This window comes from Gossypium raimondii, chromosome 6 (genome assembly GCF_025698545.1).
Source record: "Gossypium raimondii isolate GPD5lz chromosome 6, ASM2569854v1, whole genome shotgun sequence".
In the NCBI taxonomy this organism is placed as follows: Eukaryota; Viridiplantae; Streptophyta; class Magnoliopsida; order Malvales; family Malvaceae; genus Gossypium; species Gossypium raimondii.
In genome coordinates this window covers 58,400,483-58,419,321 of record NC_068570.1, presented here as the reverse complement: position 1 = coordinate 58,419,321, position 18,839 = coordinate 58,400,483, and positions in this window count along the sequence as shown.

The window sequence follows — 18,839 nt, the reverse complement described above, 5'->3', positions numbered from 1 at the left end:
CAAAGTTTATATTTTTAAATTTTGGCTTAAAAGCAAAATAGGCTCTCAAGTCATATCACTTTTCCCACTTATATATCTATAATTTTTTTGTCAAAAGTGGTTATTGAATTATTAATTCGTCTTATTTTACCCACAAAACCCCCAATAAGAATGTGCCACGTGTCATTTTATTATTGAATGTATGCACTTTTGAGGTAGAATGGAACAAAATTAATAATTTAAGTACCACTTTGACTAAAAAATTTTATGTACTTAAGTGAGAAAAATGACATAATTTGAGGGCAAATTTTATAGTAATTAAGCCTTAAATTTACTATAATGTGATATATTTAAGAAATGTTATATTCTTTATATCTACAAAGCTGTGAACTTATAAATATGTTTATAATGTCAAACTCTTGTTACCCTTGATATTTCCAGAAGCAATCATCTATTATGGGTACTTGATTCATCTTAATGCTATGAATTTTGGTGCTCTTTGTCATGTTTGATGTTGTTATTTGTTGTATTTATTTATGATGATTCCTACATATTATTTTTCTATTGTTGATGAAACTTCAATTTATAAAGATGTTTTTCTAATTGGAATTGACCAGAATTACTTGGGATTTTTGTCCAAAAAAAAAAAAAAGGAGAATAAGCTAAGCTTAAGGGAAAGCTGAAACTTGATGTTGTTGATGTTAGTGTTGCATTCCTTGCTTGAGAAAATTGACAACATAGTTTTGGGTAAAAATGTTAAAAGGGGAGAATTGTTGAGGCAAGTTTTTGAGTTGCATTTGACACTGCTCAGGTTTCATAAATTTTTTTTGTTTATTTGCATGTTTGACCCAAGTATCTTGGTCATTTGCTTGCATCCTTTTATGAATTTTGTGCAACCAATCTCGTTATTATAATTGGAGAAGAGATTGAATCAAGTAAAATTACTTTTCAAGGATTTTAGTGTGACATACTTACATTATATATTTAGATATGCAATCCAAGAAGATATGGGCGGACTTTATGAAGATTTCTCACAACCATTTGCATCATTATATTGTGGGCAACTAATTTCATGAGATTTAGGCAGATTAGGATGTATTAAAGGCTAATTTGTGAAGATGGATTTGTGATCTGAATATGGAAGTCTTATTCAACCTTGAAAGAGCTACTTATTGAGACAATTATGTGAATAATGTCGACTGCTCTTATTATTGCACAGTCACATAACTTGCCTTATTTAAAAATTGGCATTCCTTTGTACCAAAATAGTTGGACTGTGATTTAGTTGATATTATGGACGTGTGTTGATCCATATTTGAAAATAGATTTAGTGAAAAAACAAATCTTTGAAGATTAGATCGATCTGAATCAAACAAATTGATAGAATAGAGTAAACAACCGTTTGAAATTTGACAAAAGTGTTTATGTGGACTTTTTTATTGGTCTAATAACAAATTTAGTCTTCTAGTGTTTACATATTCTATCAATTTGATCTTAAATATAAAATTTTAACAAATTTAGTCCTCAATATTTACAAAATTTATCATTTTAGTTCAAATTCTAAAAAAAACCAATAAATTCAGCACTCGACTTTTATAAAATGACAAATTTTTTTTTTTTTAAATTTCTAAACCCCAAACATAGATGCGCAGACAGATTCTGATGGATCATAGAGAAAAGATTCAACAATGAAGACCTGCATATGGGAATCGTGCTTTAAACTTTAAGCATTGATTGCAAGAGTAATGATAAAAAAGCTTGATGAATCAGTGACAACGAAAACGATGAATATGCAGTAATGTCAACGGTTCTAACTTCTTGCTGCAGTAGTATGGAAGCCGGTAGTGAAAAGGACAGACCTAAGAATGTAAGAAAATAAACTAGATAATAATATTGCTACTTATCAAGATAGAAGGAGATCTTATAGTCTTCAATTATTGAATTTTAATTATGAAATAATTTTTATAAACTATTTAAATTTGTAAATTTTTAAATATCAAAATTTTTTCGGGATAAATCTATTAAATTTTTAGAATTTAAACAAAATGACAAATTTTATAAACATTAAAAGTTATATTAAAATCAAATTGGTAGAAAGGCTGATTGTTTTTGTTATATCCATTAAAGAAAGCCCACGTTAGCATTTCTATCAAATTTCAAATGTTTGTTGAACATCTAGTGATAAAAGAAATTGATTTCTATATTTGCATGAAAACAGTTCAACCACTTAGCACCATGTTAGCCATAGAAAAGCTACATTATCACGTAAAATAGGCAAACTATAGGACAAAAATCAATTGCTTCTTTGTTTAATTATTTAATTTTTTGGTCAGACTTCCCAGAAAAAGAACTTTGAGCTCAATTGAGAAAGCAATTCAATATAATTAGCAAAAAAAGAAAAAAGAAAAACTTTTGTTTGATTACACTTTCATCTACATTTCCCAAGAGCATTATAATCAGTTGATAATTTTAATTTCAATATATAGTATCGTATTCAATCTAGTAAATTCCATTTCCATGGTAGAAATGTAACCTGATGGATCCAATCTTACAGTTCCGAAGCCAGAAAATTTTTTTAGGGGCTAAAATTAATTTTTAATTTTTAATAGCCTATATCTTTATAGTTTTTAAAGGATTAAATTAATTTTTATTATTTTTAGGAGGGGCCAAAGTATAATTTTATCTTACTAATTTAAAATTTTAATATTTTAAAATTCCTAAAGGGTTTAAATAGACAATTTTTCATTTTAGGGAGGGTCGGGCCGTGCCAACCCCCCTAAATATGCCAATGCTCTCATACGTTTTTTGTCACTAAAGAGAGCGAGAAGAGAGAAAAGGAAAGGGACAAGAAGAAGAGAAGTAAAATAAAGGGAAAAAGGAAAAGGAAAGTTAAAAGGAAAAAAGTATAGGGATTAGTTGTGCAATTTAGCCTAATTTTTTTAATCTAAAATGATTATTTAATGTCCCATGTCAGCTTGTTGTTACATTATTTACTACCATTAACAGCTCAATGGTCAAAGTGTTACAAATCAATAACATTACTGACTATTTCTTAATAAATTATAATTTGGTGACTAAAATGTAATTTAAACTATACATAAGTTATTATTTCTATAATTTACCCTAAAAATTAATATCGTTTATAATTATAATTAAAAATAACATTTATAAAATATTTATTTTTTAAATAGTATTTTTATTGTAATTATAAGAATTAAAATTGAAAGATTTAGTTTCTATCTGAAATGTCTAGTTTACCCTTATTTATTTCAATTACTTTCTAAAAATTGACTACAAATAAGATATAGATACGATGAGGGGAAGGGAAAATTATATCTTGGGTGTTGGAGCCGTTGTGCAACTGTAACAACCGGACCTAGTGACGTATATGGCACCTGATGTGCATGTGCTTATGGCATGACTTTTCGGCAATCACCACCCCTAGTGTATCTCTAGTGTCCATGCGCCCCCTTAGCCTCGATAGCTCATGTTTAGTCTATTCTATTAATTAAATTAATATCATGAGTTGAAAATATATAAATATTTGAGTATTCAAAATACGTAAAATCTATAAATAAATAAAAACCTAAAATAGTTTAGAATAGAATTAATTGACTGAATTAAAATTTACGTATAAAAATAATATTTTGTGATTACGTAAAATCTACGCATATAATTATGCATAGTGAATCTTAAATTGTTAATATTTTATATAATTTTTTATAAATATATTTTTTGCTTTTGAGGGTTAAATTACAAATGCAAGTATGAAGTTTTGAAAAGATTTGAATAAAATGATTAAATTAAAAAAATAGGTTTGAGCAAGAAACTTAGGTATGTGTCTTGATTTAAATGGAGCAGTAATTAAAATTGTTATCTGACATATTGTCATCCCATTTTCCATCTTCAATATTGTATCAAAGAAAAGATAATTAAATATTTTTATGAGGTTCTGAAAATTAAATATAAATATATGTTGGTTTTTATGTTTAAAAAGATTATATAAGAAAAGAAAAAACAATTATGTGTGTATGTATATATGATGATGGGGCCTCATAATATAAGATAATTGATATGGGTAATAGCACCCCAACCCCATGATGACATCGATATATTGTTGGCTTGTTGCTATTATGTTGTATGTGGGGTGTCCATGCATTGTAACCACGAGAAAGTGCCGAATGAAACTAAACCAATGGGAAAGCTCGGAGCATTCTAAGCTCCATTATCCAAAGAAGAAAGAGAGAAGCCTCATCTCTCTCTCTATATAATATATATAATCAAGGAACAAACAAAAATTCATTAGATAATTATATGCTTTGCTTTGGGACAACCCCAAAATGTTGGGTTTTTTTTTTTTTTTGAAAGAGTGATGTTTTATCTTTTGTTGTTTTGGGAGACCCACTTGGGTCATTAAGGACAAAAGAACACGAATCTAACCCCTAATACCAAAAGGAGCTTCACACCTTTTCATGGAAATGACCAATTATATATATACATAGGAGCACTCGTCCACATTGTTTATGTTCTAGACAGAAATGCCCTTGCATAAGTTCCAAAAAGATGTTTTTGTCGTCTTGCTTCTTCTCCACCATGAAATATGAGACAAGTCCATCTATCTTGGAAGAACGAGTGGGGAGCTTGGGGGGCAATTAGGTCATACACGTACAAGTGAACGTGGGTAGTATTGTCAACTAGTGGAAGAGATTAGCAATGGGCCAGGATTGGTGTTGGGGGGAAATGTTGATATTGATGTTTTTCTACTCCAAGACAAGACAAAGGCACATGGAGAGAGAAAGAGAGTAAGAGAGGCTCCCCTTTTTTTCTTTTTTAATCAAATATCTAATAATAAACATATCGAATTTAGTGGTGATCTTAAAAATTTTGAAAGTTTTTTACTCAATTTCGTTTATGTTAACTTTAGTGCTCGAATATATTCTACACTTTTATAACTACAAATATAAATAAATATATTGGTTTTATTATTGAAATTTTAGTTTGGGTTAGACTAGTATTGTTAGTGCTAGTTACAGGTGTAACATTCAACATTAGTTACAATTTAAGGAAAGTGGTATAATATTACAATTTGCCTTATCTGATTGGGTTGTTTATTGGACATTGCTCTTTGAATACTTTTTAACAGCGCAATGATGAAGACTTTAAATGCAAGAATTAAGTCAAATAAGGATTGGATTCAGTCTTTTAATACATCGAAGTTCTTTTAAATAGAATATTTTATTTTTAAGGAGTTTGATGACTAGACGATCTTTGTCGAATATATACCTTTGATGCATATATAGAGAATGGCTTGTTTAGGTTAATACATACGAATCATCGAACACTTTATATGTTCAATTAGTAATTGTTTTTTTAGTGTAAAATTGTAAGTAAATTGAGTTGTGTTCATCAATTTGCATTTAACCTTTCAGGGGAAAAGACTTGAAAAGAGAGAAAGATATTGTTCTAAGCATAGGAGTGAGGTTGCAACTTGGTGAATTAGTTGAACTTAAATCACAACTTGTATTTGTTTACTGTGAATCACTCTCTAAGTAAGGTCTCGCAGATGTAGGAAGTTTCTAAACTACATGAACAATTTTTTGCGTCAATCTCTATTTTTATACTAATAGTTACTTCATCTAGTTGCAGTTGAACGAAAATCTAACAAGCAAAACTTATTGAATTTTCAATTGGTATCATAACAAGACACTTGATGTACTAAGTGGATATTCTATCGTTGATTTTCAATTGAGATGGAAGTTTATTAGTTACTAAACCCTTATGTTGGATGGTACAAACTATGCTTACAACAAAGCTAGGATGATGGCTTTTATAAAGTCCATGGATGAAAAAGCCTGGAGCTCAAATTTGACTAGTTTGAAACCACCAACAATTGATATATCTGGTGTGTTGACTCCCAAACCTAAGGTTACTTGGACTAATGAGGAGGAAAAATTGGATAGTGAAAATTCCAAAGCTGTTAATATAATCGTTTATGAAGTTAACTCTCAAAAGTTTTGTAACACCCCTAACCCGTATTCGTCGCCAAATTAGGGTTACGGAGTATTACTAAACAATCAAAAATATTTACACATTATACCATTCAATATTATAATCACATCATAACCCATTCATACACATGCATACAATCCCTAAGTCGAGCCCTTGAGGCTCTAAAAATAACCCAAAAACAATTTGGGACCAATTTGAAACAGTTTGGAAAGTTTAGGAGAAAGATGCAAAATTTGCCAAAACAGAGGTCATGCGATCGTGTGGCCAGGCCGTGAAACAATCAAACTAGGGACACATGGCCGTGCCCCAGCCCGTGTCCTCACTCGTGTAACTCTCTGAGTAAGGTCACACGCTTGTGTGCAAGGTCGTGTAACTCTTTGAGTTGCCCTACACGCTCGTGTGTTAAGTCGTGTAACTCACTAACTTGCACCCTAAGGAAATAATCAAATGACACCCAGCCATGTTGCAGGCCGCATGTCTCACACGGCTGAGCCACACACCCGGGTGTCAGGCCGTATGGACCCAAATGAACCTTAAACGACAAGTTTACCATTTCAAACTTACTTGGGCTCTAAGTAATCCATTTACCACCCAAAAGACCTATTCAAAGTGACATTAAACAAGCTAAAAACATGCTAAATCAACCATTCTAAGTGCCTAACCAATATATCATCATTGCTACCACAAATATATACAATTTCACAACAAAAAGAACTATCATCCAAAGTATGTTAAATCACACCATCTAACATTTAACCAATATGCCTCATATAGGCACCTCAATCATAACATTCCATTAACACATGCCATAAACTTGCACTAAAACATCTTCCTTAGTTCACATATTATATTAGGTTAACTACTTGCATTTAGGATCATACTTTAAAGTTTTACATATCAAAACAAAGGCAATGATAAACAAGCCTATTACATGCCATATAATCCGAAATGAACGTTCTAAAAACTACCGAAAATAAATGGATAGTGTGACTTGAGTGCCGATCTGATCGTCCAACCTTCAAAGTATCTTCAAGAACAGAAAATAACACAAGTAAGCTCATTGAAGCTTAGTAAGTTTGACGTACTAAAACGATAAATCTTACTGAAGTAAATACAACAAATCATTCAACGATAATACAACTATATGTGTTCCCTATCATCCACAATATAAACCAAGTGAATTGTAAAGTTCAATTCAAGCTCAAATACATGTCATAACCATCAAAATCACTAAACAAGTTACAATACAGAGATTTACAATCTGGTGAACGACTTACGGATATAAGTACATAGATATTCCAAGTGAAACACGCCAATTGCTAGTAAGAGCTAATCCATTCGATAACACACTAATTACTCTAAAGAGCTAGTCCACTCAATAACACGCCAATTGCTCCGAAGAGCTAGTCCACTCGATAACACGCTAGATGCTCATAAGAGCTTGTCCAACCAAAAATACGCCAAAACAGGGAGTATAACACAAAAGTTCGCAACAAGTGTTGAACATTGGCCTACTTGGGAAAAATGCACATATCACACCACATCAATCTCCACTCTAATCCCCCACATAACACGCCAACATTTGATAGTACTCTATCCCGTGTTCAATCCAATCCAAGTATTAAATTTCAATAGCATTTCTCAAATAACTTTACATCATCTATAATCAAACATATCTATTATATCACATTATATCATCAAACATTTCATATAGATGTTAAATTATAAACTGTACGAACTTACCTAGACCGAATTGTAGTAGTTGAAGTTCAGGAACTATTTCGCAATTTTTCCTTTTTCACGAATATCAACAGGGTCTTGATTCATGCAAGAGAGTGAACTAACCAAACCTCTAAACCTAAGCTTTCATGGTGTTTTTGGCTATGAAGAAAAGAAAATGAAGAATAAATGTCTTTTACTTCACTTAATTTTGTTTTGATTTAATAAAAGTTACCGTTTTGCCATTAAAACATGTAACATTTTATAATTTTCATCCATAATGTCGTCCAATGTTAATGTTATGGACTAATTATTACATAGGTCCTTCCTAACTTAGTAATTAAGCTATTTGATCACCTAAATGCTATAATTACTATGTTTTACACTTTTTACAATTTAGTCATTTTTCTTTAATTAACTATCTAAACGTTAAAATTTCTTTATATAGTCCATGGGTGAAAAAGCCTGGAGATCAAATTTCACTAGTTTAAAACCACCAACAATTTATATATCTGGTGTGTTGACTCCTAAACCTAAGGTTACTTGAACTAGTGAGGAGGAAGAATTGGATAGTGAAAATTTCAAAGTTGTTAATACAATCTTCTATGAGGTTAACTCTTCGAAGTTCAGGTGAACTTCTAAATGCACCATTTCCAGAGAACCTTGGATAGTTCTTGACACTGCTCACGAGGGGACAAACATTGCAAAGAAATCCAAACTTCATATGTTGACTACAAGATTCGAGATTTTAAGGATGTAGGGGAATAAGTCCCTAATGGAAGCTTATACAAAGCTTTGTGATATTTTAAATTAGGATTTTACACTAAGAAAGGAACAATCAAACTCGAAGCTTGTTAGGAATGTGCCTTTTATCTTTGACAGAGAAATTTGCAATCAAGGTGACTACAATCGAGGAAGCAAAAGACATAAACATAATTATGATATATGAACTCATAGGTTTATTGCAAACTTTTGCGATAAACCTTGATTAGAAAAGAAAGAGTAAAGGCAAAGGTGAGAAGAACATTACTTTTCAAGTTATATCCCCTATTGCAACTAAAGTTGTATCTATCACAACCCATTTTTTAGTGGTGTCGAAAAGGACGGTTTTGAAACCCCATTTTTGATATTCGAGTCCATAAATGTTATTATTTAATATCTATGAGATTATTATTAAGTTTTATTAAAGTTTGGTCCCTTAATTTTGCCAAATTGATGGTTAATTAAGGTACATGGACTAAATTTTAAAATTTATTGCTAAAGATTTTTAATTAACTGAAGGATCAAATGAGCAATTAGGCCTTTTATTATTATTAGTTAGTGGAAATGGAGGTGAAATCCACCATGTTTGATTAGTAGCCTAATTAGATTAAGTAAATTATGCTTAAATAATTAAAACATGGTTAATTAGTACAAGACAAAGTATAAAAGGTAAATTAATTGGTTGTCATATTTTATTTCCTTCCTCCCCATGAATACAAACAAAAGAAAACATATTAGCCATTGTTGAAGGCTCAAAGCTATTCGGTCTTCAATTCTAAGGTGTTTCAAGTCATTTATTTGTAATTTTTATGTTTTTGAGGTATTTCTAAGCTAGCCCATGTACTAATTTGCAAAAATGATAAAGTTTATAAAAGTTTTCATTGATTAATTCTTAAATAAATTGATACTAAATTGTTATATTTTAAGCTTAGAAGTGAAAAAAGACTAGTTTGTAAAGTTTATTTGCTAGTTTTTGAACATAGGGACTAAAATGTATAAATTTTGAATTTGATGTGAAATTTCTATAACTATAGATAATAGAGGGTTATATAAGGATGTAACTTAGATTGGTTTCAAGCTGAAACTCAAATTTGAAAGTTATGGCAAATTCAGTTTTAGGGACTAAATTGAATAAAATGTAAAACTTTAGGGGCATTCGAATAATGAAATTGAACTGATACATGCTTATAATAGGATGATATAAGATGTCAAGAATTGATAAGTTTAATTGAATAACTGTATAGATTGAAAATTGATAAATTTAAAAGATAAATTGTTGAATAGTCCTTGAAATTTTAACTTGTTTGTTGATTTAACCGAGTAAGTTCATATGGTATTACTGTATTTAAATTTTATATACTTGAATTGTGAATTTGTGTATGTTTAATAATAATTTGAACTATTTGTAATTTGGTATAAAATGTGAGATGTGGACTAAATCGTAAAACAAATGATAAATTGACTGATACTTTTTATGTACCGGCATGTTACCTATCGGCTATGTTTATAAATGAGCATGATTAATCTGAGTAAATCTGAATATGTATTATGATGTCATGTGCATTGGGGTGGGTTATGAATATGATATAGAGGAATTTCTAGCAGACTATGCTATATGATTTTGGCAGTTTACCCGTAAAGTATGATTCTGGCAATTAAACTGCATTATCCGTTTCTAGTGGTTTTCCGCGTTATAACTGGTAGCTCGACTGCATAGTTTTTTAGTGGTATATGACCACTAATCCTGTGTGTTTTAGTTGGACGGGTACTTAATAACCCTAATTGATGTGTTAGGTGGACAGAGATGGTGTATATCGATTGGGGGTCGAAATTATTCTGTATGACATTGCAATGCTAAGCATGCATTGTATCTGAATTTCTGCTTTAATATGTTTTGTTTGTGCATTATTTGACTATCTGTTATGTTTTTGGGCCTTGGCACATATTGGGCTTTTAGCTCACCCTACTATTTTATCTTCTAAAGTAATCCTCAAGGCTAGGATTGGGTGGCGTTCAGAAACTCTAAGTCGGATTCTCATAAACAAACTGGTTTATATTTTAAGGTTTATCTTGATTTTAAAACATGGACTGTTTTTCATACTGTTTATAGTTTTGGGACTTTATTATTGGTTTTGGGCTTTTGGTGGGTTGTGGTAAGCTAGTTTGATTAGATTGTCGGATTTTTTTGTTAACTAACCAGGTTGCACGTTTGTTTTCAAAATTGAAAATCTTGAACTTTTCTGTTGCAATTCATAATAGGCAAATTGAGTTTCTGAAAGATAAATAAGTTAATAATATGTTTTTTTTTAAATCAACTGGATAATAAATAACAAATGTTTTAGAAGACTCTCACTTAACAACGGTAAAGTTTTCTAAAAATAAGATAGCAAAACGGGTTTTGCAAAAATGTTTATACAAGAACAAACAATGTTTAATAAAGCAAATAAGTAAATTTCCGAGTGAACGATGTAACTTTCAAAACCTGGTCATAACGGATATACCGGTTTAGAGGTGTTACATTATCACTTACACACTTTATTTTTCTTAAACAATTATCAATTTAGCTTCCATCATTTTTTATTAGTGTGCTTGAAAGAAAGATGAAAATTTAAAAGAAAAATAAATTTTTTTCCTTTCATTATTTGATAGAATTGAAAAAATAAAGAAAATAAAATTTTGAAAAATACATAATTTTCAAATTAACTTACATTTTTTTCATGTTATCATTTCAATTTGAAATTATTTATTCATTTATAAGATTTTATAATTTCAAACTAACATGCATCTTTCTCCCATGTTACCATTTCAATTTGATTGTTTTTTATATAAGAATTCAAGTACAACTCACACACTCACATTCACACATTAATAGGCTACCACACAAATTATGTTACGGATCAATCACATATTTAGAACGGGTGAATACCCTTGATCAATGGACCCAATATTAAAATTCAATTATTTTTATGCATTAAAATAAAAATATATATTACCTCTTTTATTTTTTTCTCATCAAGCATACCAAAAATCATTCTTTTCCACCTTTCTATTTTTTTAACTTTTCCATTAACCAAATTTTATATATATATATATATATATATATATATATATATATATATATAAGATTTTCGAATCATACATGGCATATGAATAAAGATTTGCTTGAGTGTGTATTATATATATCCGAAATGGAGAGAACATGGTCCTTCCTGTGTTTTGTTCTTTCTCTTGTCATTTGTCCCTTCTATCGCCACCTTCAAACACCACTCAACATTACATTATATTTATCTCAAATGTCAATCATAAATAAATACTCATCACCCTTAGCTCCCTCAACATTCATCCATTCTAGTTACTTGGATTTATTAGACGTGTTTAAAAATTAGGCCACTTGTTTGGTTTAGTGGGGGGTCTTTTTAGATTGAGTTCTAGGTAAGGTAATTATAAATATATTTGAAAACTTTTATGGAATGTTGTAAGTAGTGTAGTTGTATGGTATGATAAAAAATAGAAAAATTGAATATATAAAATGTTGATATAAAGAGTATGTTGTAAGCAAAATGCCATAAGAAAACTAAGATGATGGGAGTATGGGAATCGGGAGAGGATTAGAGAGGAGACCAAAGTAGAAGAGAGTCTTTTCATGGTGTTGATAAGTCTCTAAGAGGTTTTCTATGGTAGTTCATGAAATACCATGTATTGATTTTGAATTCCTTGCAAATTAGATGATCTATGGGTGTCGTATCATCATAGGTTATCATAGATAAATTTTCAGTATAAACTATTATTTATGGTAAATGAATGATCTAATCTACCAACGACTACCCTAATATATAACTATTCCCATGAAGAAAGATTTCCTTCTATGTACTTGTATTACTAAGGATAATGACCGCTCCTCTCTTATGTCCAGATGACCCTATTATTCATATTCATGAATTTCATTCATGTGATTATTTTTAAAATAATTATCCATGTGCTAATCAATATTCATATACATGAGTTTATACCAAATACTAATATCACTCATGTATATATTAAATGTACCACTCATATAGTTTATGAATATATAAAAACAAGTACAACCACTGTCACCACTTGAGTTGTCCTTAACATGTACACTGAGCCAATATGTGTATTGGGAACTAATTCCTCCACTTCTTTTTGGGGTAATCAATGCCTCCACTTGACTGTATTGGGAAAAGCAAAATTATTTGTGTTTATATAGGATCCACTAAGAAAATTCAACGACAAAAAAGAAAATTTTATTTACCTAGACTGATTTGACTGGTGCTTAGTTACTCGTTCAATATGATGGAATCAATTCATTTGAGTAAGGTCCTTAACAAAGTCTTCAATAATTGAAGTCCACAATACCTATATCAAATTATTATTTAATAATTAAAAAGTATTTCACTATAATATTTGTTTAATATTCAATAAATAGCAATTTGGCATCGCAAGTGATACTTTATTGAACAAAAAAGACTATGAATAAAAAAGTCAAAAAAAATATAGTCACAACTCAACTTGTGGATAGATTTTAATTTATATATGGGTTGAGTTGGATCGAGCCCAAGTTCAAGTGAGGCTTGACCTGAAAACTTATTTCACCTTTTGTATAATAGACACAAATTTTGTGTCGAAAGTAGAGGTGATCATGGGCCGGGTTAGGACGGGTTCGGACTGGGCCCAAGAAAAAATTTTAGCCCGCTTTCTAGGCCCGGGCTTGGTCCGAAATATGGGTCTAAAATTTTATCCAGGCCCGGACCGGGAAAAAAATATTAAGCCCAGCCCGACCCGGCCCATTTTTTTATGATAGAAAAAATGATTTTACCATTTTAATAGCCTATATTTTTATAATTTTTAAAAGATTAAATTAAATTTTTTATCATTTGAGGGGCAAAGTGTAATTTTACCATTACTATTTTAAAATTTTATAAATTATAAAGAGTTAAAAAAAGAATTTTTATTTTTATTTTAGAGTAGAACCCTTGCCCATGAAATATCATATCAACAAATTTAACAATACTAATAATTAAAATTAAATTTTAAAATTTGAAATATAAAAATTAAAAATTTTAAAATAAAAATAAAAAAAGGGAGGAGGGAAGGGCTTAGGGATTTTTACGGGCTTAGGGAAATGGGAAATGGGAAATGGGAAATGGGGAGGGGAAATGAGAAATTTATTTAAAAATATATATATTTATTATATTCGGCCGGGCTCGGGCCAAAAAAATTTTGCCCGAGGCCCGACCCGTTTTTTTAAACGGGCCTCATTTTTTGCTCAAACCCATATTTCGGGCCTATATTTTTACCTGAACCCTCCCATATTTCGGGCGGGCCATCGGGCCGGGCCGGGCCTCCCAAGTCATGATCACCTCTAGTCGAAAGTAAGAACTAAACAATTTGAAATGAATTAAAAGTTTATTTATCAAACTTTGAAAGTTATAATCTCTTGGAGCTTCTTGAATAGAAAGCAAATAGTTTTATTCATCTCTTCCATTAAGCTTTGATCTAAGGGTGCATTTGGTTCATGAAATCTTACATTTCTGTGGTAATATAAGATTCTGAAATTACATTCCTTTATTTGGACTTTGAAGATTACTTTGAGTCGATAGTCTTGCATTCCTAACAATGTTATAATTTGTTAATATATGGAAATTCTCAATACCACATCTTCCTTAAGTAATGTAAGATTCTCGTGATAATGTTGATTTTATGATAATTTTACCCTTTTGTATAGTTTTTATGTCATTTCTGATCATTTAACCATTACACCTTTTAATAGGTCTAGTTTTAACTACTTTACTCTTGTGTGTTAAGAAAAAATTCTATAACAAGAGCAATTTAGTAACATGTGTTGTAACCTCCCTAACCCGGCCTAAACGTTAGACGTTATAGCAAGATAATGAAGGCTGCATTAGCCACCGAAATGACCAAGTGGCCCGTTTTACTCACGAAAACCCTAATAAGGTTATTTTTAGGAAAAACGCTACTTCCGAGCTTGAAGTACACTAAAAAATTCATTAATTAGGTAAACTTTATTTAGTGCCCGTATTATTAATTGATCACGATATTTTTGAAAAAACAATTAAGTTGTCATTTTTATTTATGAAAAAACCCATTTCATTCTAATGCTACAGAAACTTTAAGTATTCCAAATTTTACTTTAAATCAAGTAACATGCATTTACCGGTTATTAAGTTCAATAGACATGCATGAATGAAAACCGCAAATTAAAGTTTACCAAGCCATAGTCCAAAAATAATTATTTCAGTCCAAACCAGAGAAAAATTATAATTATACATTTAATTAAAAATAAACAGTCTGATGTCTGAGTTGCTGCTCCACATGCTGGCTCTGGTCCTAGTTACGAGGGTTACCTAAAAAGTTTGAAACTAATGGAGTGAGCTTATTAAAGCTCAGTGTGAGTCAACATAATGGGAAAACATTTAGTCAATCAAACAGTTGACAATCATCATTTTAGAATAGTACATGGCAAGACCAATTAGTGTATGAACATATTATGCATATGATGCGATACAAAAAGGTTTCTACCAAACCATCCGCTACACACTACGAGTTCCCCACAATTCGTCTACCAAACTCCAAACAGTGTGAGCCAAAGCTCGATGTGGATAAACCACCAATCAATATTGTAGATAAACTACCGGTAAAAATGCAGACTAGCTGTCGATAACGTGGACCTGCCACCAGTATCAATAATGCAATTAAGTCGCCCAGTCTCCTTGGTACGCCAAGTGCAGTATACTGACTCGATATTTCAGAATTAAATTGCCATTGGTATTCCACAGAACTCCTCCGTCAACCACAAAACCCAACCCAATGCAAATGCAAAATGTCATACCATTAGTGCAACAAATCATGCTTATCAATAACAGTTCAGTGCAATGGCATGCTTATCATGTTTTTCAGTAAACAGTATCGGGGTATGCCTTTGCATACTTTCAATTAACAAAATCAATGGTATATGAACATGCTTTCAATACAATCAGTGTTATGCATAAAAAGTAACACAACACATACTTATAACATTATCAATCATGGAAACTTCATAAGCACATCAAATAGTGTCACAAATTTCAGCATGCTTTTCCATGCGTCAATGATCAATATCCATCATATTGTAAACATTACGAAGTATGTCACAACTTACATAAAATCAATCACAATTATGGCACGTACCCATACAATGCATACATCCTATACATAATTAAACAACCCCCAAACTGGGTCCTAAAAGGTCATCTTGACTTGACCTTGGATTAATGTGGTCCACATCAAGGATCGTCAAGACTTAATCTTGAAAATAGGTTTGGAGAATTGCTTTCTTAAGATTTCTTAAGAATTGATCCAAGGGTCTACAAAACTTGATATTGTGTTGATAACATTCACTTCAAACATCGTTTAGACTTGAGCTTGAAATTGAGTTTAATCTTTGTATTGACAATATTGGATTAGAAAGAGTTTACTCCAAAGGTCTTCAAGGCTTGACCTAGGATGGTTAAGTTTGATTTGAGGGCCTTCTAGATTTGACCTTGGAAGACAAGTTTAGCCTTATTTCTTTAAACAATTAAGGTCAAATAGCAACTTTTAAGAATTCCTCAAGAACTATCATAAAGTTCTTCTAAATTCCTTTAGAACTATTGTAGAGTTTTTTAATGCTACTATTTTGAACTGGTGTCGAATAGTTTGGAGATAAATCATTTTTATAATGTCAATGAAAAAGTTTAAGCACATTGTTAAGAGCACATTTTTGCTCTGGAGCATCATTTTTTTTCTCAGTGAGAGTTTATGGTCATACTTAGTAGCATCATCATTTATTTGGATTAACACTTAGAATTCTACTTAGGAGAATAATTTGAGATGAATAGTTTAAGCATGTGCTTAAGAGCATCATATTTTAGATAAATAGTTTAAGCTCGTGTTTGGGAGCCATACAACAATTTAAACTTGCATTTAGGAACAATGCCTTTTATTGGCCCCTTTGACATGTGATTAGAGTCCAACCATGGTTATTTTGATATTTCAGAAAAAGATAATTACCCCCCACTCCCTTAAAGATCCACCCTCTTGCTTGGGCTCGAAGTTGACAGGATTAAAAAAGTCAAATTTTAAGGTTCTATCTAATATATTGGATCAAGAAACTGTAGTTTTTTCAAAACAAAGCATTTCTCAAGTGGATGACTAACTTAACACATTACCAAATATGTTACGTTGTCATGTTTACTTCATTTGGCTAGAATATAATAAAATTTATTGTTATAGATTTTATTTGTTTAAACAAATTTATTCTTTCATACTGAGATAAAAATTCATATAACTCTTCCACCGAACTCTAAACTTTATATTCTATCTTTATTATTGAAGCCTAAACCTTTAGACAAGTAGTGTACATATAATATTTTCTTTCACATTTTTTTGGTGAAATACAAACATCAACTAACGAGACTCGAATTCAGACCACATCTGGGGCAATGAACACCCTGACCATCAGGCCATGACTCATATTTTCTTTCACATTTCAAGAGTTAAAAAGCATGATTATCAAATTATGCATCAAATTAAATGAAGAATCACACACGCACACACATTTGATTAATTTTAGACCTACTTTAGAAGTAAATTCAGTCGTTACTTGTAAGACAAGTAACTTGGTTTAAAATGATTAGCATGTTTGATCATTACTTGTAAGACATGTATCTTGGTTTAATAATATAGGAGTCAATCCTATGCATTTTAATTCTCTTTTATTTTATTATAATATTAAATATTAGTCCTTTCGATAGTATCATTTTATCAATTTAAGATAAATCTTTGTCATCATGAGAATATAATTTCGTAATTTAAAATTACCACAAAAATTAAAAAAAATTCAACCCAAATCCCAAAAATATTCACATCCTAAGTGAGTACAAATAAGAACTGTTGTGATAAAAAAAAAAGTTTCCCCTTTCGGTGAAAATAAACCACACGGAGGTATTGCTTACACTGCAATTCATCCTTCAAATTTTGTTGACTAAAACTGTGACGGTAGTTCCCTCAATTAAAAATTTCCTTTTGATGGTAGTCTAAATTTTTATATGTTTTTTTATTGAGTTTGTATTACGGATCAATCGAAAACAGTTGAATTATAAAATTTTTATAATATTTTTATATATAAATTAAGTTATTTTTATGAAAATAATTTTATTTTTCAAAATAATAAATTAATAAAAATTAATTATAATAAATATATTTATTACAATTTTTATATTAAATTCAAGCTCCCGTACCTACAGCATAATGTTCTTGTCATTTAAAGGGGCCAATGGATTTTATAATCAAAATCACATAAACTTCCTTATTAAACTTTGCGATAAATATTAAATTTGCTAATGGATTTTGATTTAATATGTAATTTGGTATATAAATTTCGATTTTGTGTAATTATACAGATGAAATTTTGATTGTGATTCATATATACATATGAGGCTTTGATTTGATTCGATTCTACACATTTAGAGAAATAAATACATCTATTTATTTTTCATATTGGATTAATATAATTGTTTATATATACAATATATAAATGTACAATAGTCCTACCAATATGTGTTTGAATCCTGCAATTATCATTATGAAGGTCTTTATTTGAATCCTACGACCTTGGCCCAAACAATATTAATCTCGGATAATAAAACAAATGATGACACTTACAGTTAAACAAAAAAAACACATTAAACCAAAGTTCATGTGTAGTTTTGATATTTATCCTTAAAATTAAAATGGTTAAGATATTTTGTTAGTCCTTGTACTTGTTTAGAATTTGTTAGTTCATATAATTTAAAAGTTAAAATTCAATCCTCCTACTTTTCAATTTAAAAATCTTGGTCCAATCATTATTATCATTGGTAATTTCACGAAAATTATTAACTTATCATGTTTATTTCTTGTCAATCATATGCTACATCATATGAGGACAACCTAACCAAAATTCTAAGTTGATAAATTTTGACAAAAATATTTACAATTTTAATTACTAGAATGAGATTTTAAATAAAAAAGTAGGGATTTAATTTTAACTTTTATTGTTATAGGGACTAAATATCAAGTTTTGTCAAAATACAGTGACTAATAGCATATTTCAACCAAGTTAAAATAATGATAAATTAAACCCAAGGTTACTAAATTATTAGTAAGTTTATGTTTTGGTCACTCAACTTCAAAAAGTTACAAAATGGTACCGAACTATTTGGAAGTTTCCATTTAAGTCATTAGGCTATTAAAATTGTTGATGTATGGGCTTCTCCACTCACATCGCCTGCACCAATTGAAACCTCTTTTTTCCTAATTTTTCTTCTACA